Raw genomic sequence first — 10,105 nt, forward strand, 5'->3', positions numbered from 1 at the left:
GGTCCCGGCCGGGTCCCGGGGCGGGGGCTGTAAGGGCGGCGCCGAAGCTCCGGGGGTCGGGAGCTGCTTCAGCACCGCGGACAGAGGCAGCGGGCGAGGGCGGAACAGAAGGGTCGGATTGTTGTGGCGGCGGTGGGGTGCGTGGCCTGCATGACTATGTGTGAGGGAAACCGTACAACGCCTCGGAGTAAATAGTGAGCGCAGCCAGTCTGTTGTGGGCTGGGAGAAGAAATCGAGGATGTTCAAGCTGAAGAAGGAAGGATAGGGTAGGGAAGGCGGGGGTGTGGGGGGCGGGTAGCAAGAGAAGGACTCGATCACTGTCTTCATAGTCTAAGGGCTGTCACGTGGAGGAAGGATAGACTTGCTCTATGAGGCACCACAGGGCAGAACTAGGGCCAACAGGGGTGGGGGTAGGGTTTGCAAGAAGGCAAATTCTGGCTCAATATAGGCAGAAGTTTGTAACCATCGGAGCTGCATGTGCAAGCGAAAGCTCCAGGAGGGGACTGGATGGTTACATGTATAATAATAACAATAATGCCAACTAGCATTTACTGAGCACTCACTGTGTGCCAGGCCTGATGCTATGTTTTATATGAATTGGTATCTTATTTAATCCCCATGACTACTCTAGGAGATGATTGTAATTATTACCCCCATTTTACATGCCCACCTGTCCTTCCTTCAGTGGAAAGAGAGAACTTAAATAATTTGCCCAAGGTCACAAGACTAGTGAGTGATGGGGTTGGGGTTCTAACCTAGGCAGACCGACTCTAGTCTCGTGTATTTAACCATAACGGTTATTCTGTATCACAAGGGCTTGGGGACTACATAATTTCTCTGGTCTCTTCTAATCTGGAAGTCTACAATTCTAGTAAGTGAAGTTGAGATGGTGGTCTTTTGCAAAGGAAAATCAGAGTGGTTGCCTCAGATATCCTAAGAGATGGAGTATGCTGGTTGAAGCAGGCAGTCCGTTTGTGCAGAAGAATCTGCCAGAACAGGGATTCTTGATTGGGCACGGAACTCAGTGGATCATAAACTCTCTGAAATTCTGTGTAAAATTGTATTTGTATGTGCAAAGGCGTTTTTCTAAAAGAGAATCCATAGCTTTCTGCAGACCCTCAAAGGGCTATGTGATCAAAAAAATTAGAGTGGGTAGGAAGTCTCCTTAGCCCTAGTTGGTAGTTATCTTCTAATCGCTGGCCGACTTTTAGTGAAAACTTTTCCTTGCCTGTTTGTGTTTTCAGCTTTATTCTATCTCACAGTAATGCATTTCATGAGTTTATACACTGTAAAAAGTAGGATTCCTATAGTCTTCCTGAGAGCACAAGGTGAGGTGAAAGACCTCACCTTGGCCGGGGATTTCAGAGGCCTGGGCTCTAATCCAACCTTGGCCCCTAATGGTTTCTGTGACCTTGGGCCACTTCTTTGCCTTCTCTAGGCTTGAATTTTACCATCTCAAATATATTTTATATATTCTCCATCCTCCTCCATCCTCCTTCTCTAGGCTTGAATTTTACCATCTCAAATATGAAGAGCTAGAGCTAGATGATCCCAACTCTGAAACCCTTTTATTCCTATGATATTTCAAGCATTAAGAGGAGGTTAATTGCTTGAAGATGTCAGGATTCAGAGAGAAGGTTATGTGTACCCACTCCTTATCATCAGTTTTATAGGCTTTGATTGTTCCACTTCTCTTAGCCTTTGTCTTAGCACATTTAAGTTTCCCCCTCATGACAAGCCACCTCTAGAATAGCTGCATTTATCCTCTGGGTCATTTTAGTTGCCCTTTTCTAGATATCCTTGGGCCGTAATGTTTAATAGACATAAGCCTGAGCATTGTCCCCAGATGTGGACCCCTGTAGTCTTGTACATGGGAAGAATGATTTCCTCTTTGGTTTTCAGGTCCCTTCCTGCTTCTGCCTATCCCTTTGTCAGCCTTCTTGACCCTAACACGCTAGGCCACTGCCTTTAGGGAACGATCTGCTGTAGCTCCTGGATCCCTTTTGTGAGTCAAAACTGATAGCCTGGAACACAGCACCCTATATGTGGATTATATTTATCAGAATGCATTACCTTGCATTTCCTCACATCGACGTTTATCTGCCATTTTGCATCCCACTCAATACCTTCCTTCGACTCTCACTCTCTCCTTTGGCAAAGCATGAAAGGGCTTAATATGATCTGCAGTCCTGAAATTTTCACTTTGCTCTACTTCTGGATCACTTATTAAAAATTTCAAACAGGCAAGTCCCAGCATGGTCTCTTGGGGGCCCCTGCGCTCTTAATCTCCTTTCATTCAGAGAAGTGACTTTATTTCCATCTATTATTTCCTATCTCTAAGTGAGTTCTCAGACCAAATAAAAACACCACCCTTAATTCCCTGATGACTCCATTTTCAGTGCCTAATACATTGTCCAAAACTTTCCGAAAGATAGACGAATTACATTTACTGCTTCTCTCAACAGTTTGCACCTCCCTATCCCTGTTGAATATTAATGGATCACATTATTGAAAACTTATAGAAATATTGTTGCTTTTCAGCCAGCAGATAATGTTGCTTACTCCTCTTTCTGTCTTTTACAGCCTCTGGAGTCTGACTCCATTCTACCTCCTGACTAGAAGGCTGCCTTTCCCACTGCTCATCAGTACACATTTTTACTTCAGACAGGCTCGTCTCTCCTTTATCTTAAGATAAGCAACTTAAGTTCCTCTGAACATCTACACATGCTGTTTATTTCTGCACCTCCACCCAACCACCTGCTTCTCCAGGAAACTGTCCTTGACTTCTCTAGTCATTTATTTTTCTCTTCCCAGGGGAACACTTTGAGGCAGCCCCAGTTTGCCATTTAAGTTTGTTTTTTTAATACTTAAACATTATTAGGAGGGCAGGGAGGAGTTGTGGTTCTTTGTCAGGGATTTCCCCAACTTTATGTTTTTAGATCTAACACAGCCCTCAACTTTAAGTGCTCATTGTTAAGTACTCTAGCATTCAATGAATTCTACTCTTTATCCTTTATGTGAAAAAGTTACATAGATCTGAAATAGATGCTGGGGGCATGTGAGTCTCCAGGTCCTCTCTAAAATCCCTAAGAAGATGGGACATACTGCTCACTTGTCCTTCCCTTAGTGGTAACAGAGGTTATTCCTTTTAGCAGTGCTTCTGCAATTTCACCCTTGAGTTCTTTCAAAACCCATTAGGTAGGTTGTCATCTAGTGGCAGTAACATACTATACAGAAGAATTGAGAGGTGGCCATCATCTTAGAGACCACCAAGAAAGCACACAGTAGTACTTAATAGATACTTCCTGAATTGCCATTAGTGAATTGCCCAAGGTCACTAAGCCTGATAGTAGGTGATTCAGAACTAGAACTTTTCCCTGGTTTCCTGACTTTTTAGTTGAAAGCATTTTTATTATCTTTGCTTTTGGTTTCAGGACACTGATCTTGCATTACCAAAAAACAAAGTAAAAAAAAAAAAAATCATTCAGTTTGTTTTCTCCTTTGCTTTCTTGAATCTCTTGTATTTTGAGTGTCAGGGGGTCCCACTGATTCTCTAACTGGCTTCCTGTGTTTGGTGTATTTAAAGCATCTCTTTTCTCCTATTAGCTAAGTAGAATGCCCACAAATAGTTTTTTGGCCCTCCTAGTTTTCAGTCTGATTCTGAGGAAGGTCAGCTCAGGCAGAAAGAGACAAGTCAATCAAAACAGACCACATAAGTAACAATGTGATGCCTGGTCCAAGGGCATAATGGATTCCTGACCTTTAGACCAGTTTTGAGAGATCTGCTCTGGGCAGGTGGAGAACATTCTTTAGTTTGTACCTGCAGTCAAGGAAAGTTAGAGCCCTGAATGAATCTAGGGATGGTGTAAGCCTATTAAGAAGCTATCAGATTTTCAAGCCAAAAATTTATTTCAGTATGATTATGACCTCCAGTGTATCTTTTGTCTGAGAAAAATAAATTCTCACTCTTAGGAAGTTCTTCCTTTTATCTAACCTGAATCTAGTCCACTGTATTTTTAATTCATTTTCTCCTATTACTTTAATAGCCTCCTAGCTGAATGGTGCTTGGCACTTTCCAGATGCTTTCATGTGCATGGCCCCACTTGATCCTGGCCACAACGCCACGAGATAGATAGGGAAGACACTGTCCTCATTTTATATATAAGCAAAAGGAGACTCAGAGAGATGATATCACTTGTCTACATTTTGTTTAAGAGCCCATGTATAGCTAATAAATAGTAAAGAGAGGACTAGAGCTGGACTTTCTACCATTGGTCTGAATGTTTTCCGTCTACACTAAACTTGCCTTATTCTGGACTACTGTAATAGTCTTTTAGCCAATCTTTTCCATTTTCAGGTATGTCTCACTCCAGTCTCTGAAAAAGGCAGTTTTAGAGCAAAAAAGGTAAATTATAGCTATACCAAAGAGATTAATCTTAGAAAATGCTTAGCCTTATGACATGATATCGCTTGAACTCAAAATGAGAAGAACCAAATTCTTCAGATATTGCAGCCAATGTCTCCTCAGTACCTAGCATGTGCCTGGCACATTCTAGATACTTGATAAATATTCTTGAATTTATTTCATTGTCTTTATCCCCCAACCAACTTCTTTGAATAGTGCTTGGTACATAAAAAATTAGTACTTTTTTGGAAGAATAAATAAATGCATTGTAGAGGTATAAACAAGGTCCAAGGAAGCACTGAAATGGGAGGAGATGAGGCTCCCAGCTGAGGTTGGGGAGGTCAGGGAATGTTTTAGGAAGAAAGCTGATATCGAAGCTAAACATTAAAAGGAGGAGGAGGATGGAGAATGGTGAGCGGGGAAGTCCAGACAGGAGGAAAACCATGAACCAAGACTCCAAAAGAGTGCGTGCCATGTTTAGGAAACAGTAAATAATTTGCTGTGCCTGGGGCATCAAGTTACTTGCTATTTCCAGTAAGAATGTATGAGAAGAAGAGGCTGGAAAAGGAGGCCGAGAGCAGATTGTGAAATTGGCTTTTGTCCAAAGGCTGAGGGGAATCATTAAAGGTCTCTGAGCAGAGAAGTGACCTGTTCAGAGCCATGTTGAGGAGGTAGAGGGACTGGGGCCTGTTCCAGAGCTGTTCTGGGTGCTGGCCCCTGCCCTGGATGCTTTCAGCTTTCTTAGCACATCTTAGGTCTGTGAACCTGTTTGAGGGGCTAGTATGTGGATAAAAGCTGTGAATCCCAGCTCTAGCTCAGAGATTTGGGAACAAATCATTTGGTTTCTCCGAACCTCAGAACTGATTCAAGTCCTTCACTACTTGTTCTCCATCACTACTCCATGCATTCATTTTAAAAGGTAACTTTGAACTAAGTTTTCTCAAAGATCATACCATGTTGTTATAACAAAGTAGGTAGAAAAAAACAAGGCATCGTTATTGACAACTTTTGTTAGCAATACTCATCTAAAAACTCAGACACTAATGTGCACACTGTTCTTTGTGCCCCAAAAACACTGGGCCAGAAAGATGCCAGCTGTCCTTCACCTCTTCTTCTCACCCATCTCGAAAGAATCAATCGCCAAGCCTCAGTGACCCTCACCTCCTGAGTAGATCTTCCCCATGTCCACTTTTCTCTACCTCTGCTACCTCTGCATTTGCCTAAACTTCTATCATGTCTCATCTGGACTTCAGAAATTTCCCATCTGATCAGCTTCTTTTTCCCGCCTCTAATCCTTCTTCAAACAGCGGCCAGCCAGAGAGACCTTTGAAACTAAATCTACACAGAGGTCAGTTATATCTGAGGCAAATACGGTAGAAGCTAAGATTTAACAAAGCTGGTTGGTGGTTATCCAACGTTTGTTTTATTATTTTGTATGCCTTTGGATGCTTGAAAGATTTAATTTAAAATTTTTCTCCTAAAAATCTGATTGTGTTACTCCCATCCTTATCTTGCCTAAAATGGCTTTTCGGATAAAGGCTAAACTATGATTACTATGCTATTACTTTTTGTTTAGTTCTTCTTATGAAAAAATTTCAAACACACATGAAGTAGAATGAACAGTATTCTGAACTCCCTTGTACCTAGCTAGCACTCACTAGGCTGCTTAATAAGGCTCGAGGCCCTGTCTGACTCAGTCCTGCCCAACCTCTCTGGCTTCCTTCTGTATCACCTTCTCAGTAAACTCCAGCCACCCCGGTCTTCTTTCTCTTATTCTAATAAACAGGATCCTTCCCGCCTCAATAAGCCTTCAATAAGATAGGCTTTTTCCTGGGACGCTCATTCTTTCACCTTCACCTCTTCTACTCGTGCACAGGGCTTAGCTGAGATGGCACATCCTCAGGGAGGCCATCAGTGACATCACAGCCCGCATCTCTTCTCATACACTTTCGCTGCACCTTCTCCTTTTCCTTCAATCCATTATCACAACTGTAAGGAAACATTTAGTCTTGCCACGTCCACCTCCCTCACCAGGCTATCAGCTGTATGAGGAAGAAGAGTTCAGTGGGGGGGACAGGCATTTATTACATTGATGTACTTTAATGTAATAATGCTGTTAGTGAGGGTGCATATAATGCCACTGGGAGCACAGAGGAAGTCAGTGCAACCTTGATAGCCCTCCCAGGTGAAGTGGCATTCAAGTTGTATTTTGAAGCATATTTAATATTTTATCAGGGAGAGGCCAGAATACAGGTGGGGAGGCATTCTAGGGAGAGGGAATAAGAGAGGCACAAGAAGGAACCTGCAGGCAACACAAGGTCTTAAGCTACAGTAGTAGGGGGTACTTGGGATAGGCAATCAAAGGGTAAGACATGAAGATAGCAGATAAGGCTAGAAAGGTGCACTGGCATCAGATTGTAAAGCTTGTTGAGTGCCATGCTAAGGAGCTTGGACTTTAAGACTGGCCGTGAGGAACCAGAAGATTGGCTCCACACTCAATCCAATTAAGCTAAAATAATAAAACTTTATGTAATTACTTAGAGGTTATTTGGTTACAGTTGAGAAACTAAGGCCTGACCATGGCCTTTGTCTCCCCTCTTCTCTTTTCTAACTGATCAGTAAGTCGACCCCAAGGGGACAAAAAAACTGGTAGCTCTTCAGGAAGGCACTGGAAAGGGCTAGGAAGAACAAGGCTCCTCACTTCTCAGAGAGTGAATGAGAGCATGGCCATGCTCCTGGCCTTGGGAGGAGGCCTCTCCAGAACTGAAAAACTTGGACATCCCAGAGTTGACCCAAAACCCCAAATGTGCCACCTCCCTAGGCATGGTGATTGTCTGGCTTGTGGTGGCCTCCTGGGAGTGGGCCAAGGACATTGTACAGAGCGCCAGGGAATTCCCGCTAGTGCACTTACCACCTACTCAAGAGCTCATGGCAGCCAAGAGGCAATGCCGCGCCATTAAGGTGTTTGTCAAGAAGCTAAGTTGGGCCTTGTGGGCGATCCTGAGGGCCCATTTTAGACTGGCTGTAAATGAAGGGGGATAAAAAAGATGCAGCCTTTGGAGGCAAACCAGAGCTAGTGTGGAGGATGTAGCATGACAGAGAGAACCTCCCTAGGAGGCAGGGGCATTGGGCTCCATTTTCAGTTCCTCTATGAAACTGCTCTGTGATTTTGGACAAGTCATTTCTCTCTCTCTGTTTTATTTTTCTCTTCTGCAAAATGAACATGTTAAATTAGATGCTTTCTAAGTATTGTTAACCAGTGCATTTCCTAGATACCTGAATGGTTAGGTCTTCAAGTTTTTGTAATAAAAAAATTAGTTCTAACTCAGGTGGGCTCAGTGGCAAGGCTGAGACCTTAGTTGTATGGGTAGAAGAGGAAGCAGGGTTTTGGTGGGACAAGAGCTGGAGGAAACTGACACAGTGATAGGGCTAATCTCCGAGGAGTCACCAAAGAGACATAATGATTTGTTCTGGCAGCAATGACCAAAGGTGGTGATCAATCTATTGCTGGAGAGTATGGAAGCGAGCATACAGACAATAACATTGTGAGAATGCTTCCTATGTGCCAAGATCCGCTCAATGCTTTATATACATCTGTTAGTTTCCTATTGCTGCTGAAACAACTTAGCACAAACTTAGTGGCTTTACAACACAAGTGTTTTATCTTACAGTTCTGGAGGCTGGAAGTTCAAAATGGGATTTATGGGACTAAAATCAGGTGTTGGCAGGACTGCATTCCTTCTGGAGGCTCTAGAGAGAATTCATACCTTGCCTTTTCCAGCTTCTATAGGTCACCCACATTCCTTGGCCTGTGGCCCTTTACAGCAATGGCATCATTCTGACATCTCTTTCTGTCATTATAGCTCCTTATCTGACTCTGACCTTCCTGCCTCCCTTTTGTAAGAACCTTTGTGATTACATTAAGCCCACCTAGGTTGGCCAGGATTATCTCCCCACTTGAAGGTCCTTAACTTAATCATATATGTAAAGTCTCCTTTGCCATGTAAGGTAACATATTCATAGGTTTTGGGGATTAGGATGTAGACTTCCTTGAAGGGCATTATTTTACCTACCACAGTGCATTGAATCCTCCTAACAACCCTTCTTTTATCATCCTCTATTTAACAGATGAAGAAAATGACGCTTAAAGAAGTTAGGTCATTTACCCAAGGACACTCAGCAGGAAAAAAAAGAGGCAATATCTGTCATGTGGAGGCATCTTGGTCCCAAGGGGCCTCTTTTCAGATAGGACCCCATCCAGTTCCCAGGTGTTTAGGGACTAAAGTCTCACTCTCTGGAAGAGACTGAGAACCAGGCAGGGAATCTGAGACCCTGAGAAACTTATTAGGATCATAGCAATCTCGGCTTAGGACCTGAATTCCATACAGGGAAACTGAGGCAAAAACCCAGTTGTAAGGATTGAACTAACATGGCAATGAATGACAAAGGATGATTTCAGGCCACTCTTGTTGCCAGTATGCAGTGACACGATGGAAATTCAATGTTGGGGTACTGATGGACCATTTGCTGTAATTAGGACCGGCCAAGGAGAAGAGCAGGCAAAGGACCCAGAGATGAGAGCAGAGCCGAGGCACAGAGGGCAGGTGCTGGCTATTGAGCCAATTTAATAGAAGGCTTTTCTCAATGGGTAACATACTTTCTGCCTGAGTAAATTAGAATTGATACAGAACATAACATGCTCATTTCTTCATGGCACAGGGTTATCACTCCCAGTGGTCCTTACTGCAGTGGTTCACAAACTATAGTAGGCAATTGAATCACCTTAGGTGCAGATTCCCAGTTCCCAACCTCAGAGAGTCTGATTTAGTAGATTTAGGTTCGGATTTGGGAATATGCACTTTTAACAAGCTCCCTGGATGATGCAGTGCTGACAGCCTATGATGCACAAGGACTGCACACTGAGAAATACAGCCTTAGTGTTTGGGGCTACAGCATAGTGAGGTATTTAGAGTTGCTTGTCATCTATCCGGAAAATCATGGTCATCATTATTGCTATCTTTTACTGAGTACTTAATAACACATGTTATGTTATTTAATCTTCACAACCAATCTGTGAGGTACATACTAATGACATGATGCAGATGAAGAAAATGCACAATAGAGAGGTTGAATAATATGCCTACCGTCATGTAACAGGTAAATGAAAGAATTAGGACTTGAGCCCAGCATGGTTTGTCTCCAGAGCATACACTACTAACCATAAACCTAAATATCCTCTCAAGCTAGCTTGCTCCTCATCGCTTTCAAGCCCACATCATATCTATCTGCCCAATAAGAAAACCAGCTGTCACTCAGTCTCATCCTGGGAAGCTACTGACGGAATGCCTAGTGCTTTCCCTAAAATGTGGAATTTAGGGTTGAAAGGACCCTTAGAGGATATTCGAGGCAGTCCTAAAAGGGAACCCCTTTATAGTAGTGGTTCTCAACTGGGGGCAATTTTGCAGACATTCAGGGGAACTTTCGGTGATGTCTGGAGACATCTGGCATCTACTGAGTAGAAGCCAAGGATGCTGCTAAACATCCTACAGTGCAAAGGACAGTGCCCCCACCCCACACACCAATAACAAAGAATCATCTGGCCAAAAATATCAATAGTGCCAAGGCTGAGAAACCCTGTTCTATAGCAAGTTCCAACTGGCGATCACTCACCCTGAACACTTCAACTCATTTTCATTCAAT

The sequence above is a fragment of the Pteropus alecto genome, unplaced genomic scaffold (assembly GCF_000325575.1).
Source record: "Pteropus alecto unplaced genomic scaffold, ASM32557v1 scaffold45, whole genome shotgun sequence".
NCBI classification, from domain to species: Eukaryota; Metazoa; Chordata; class Mammalia; order Chiroptera; family Pteropodidae; genus Pteropus; species Pteropus alecto.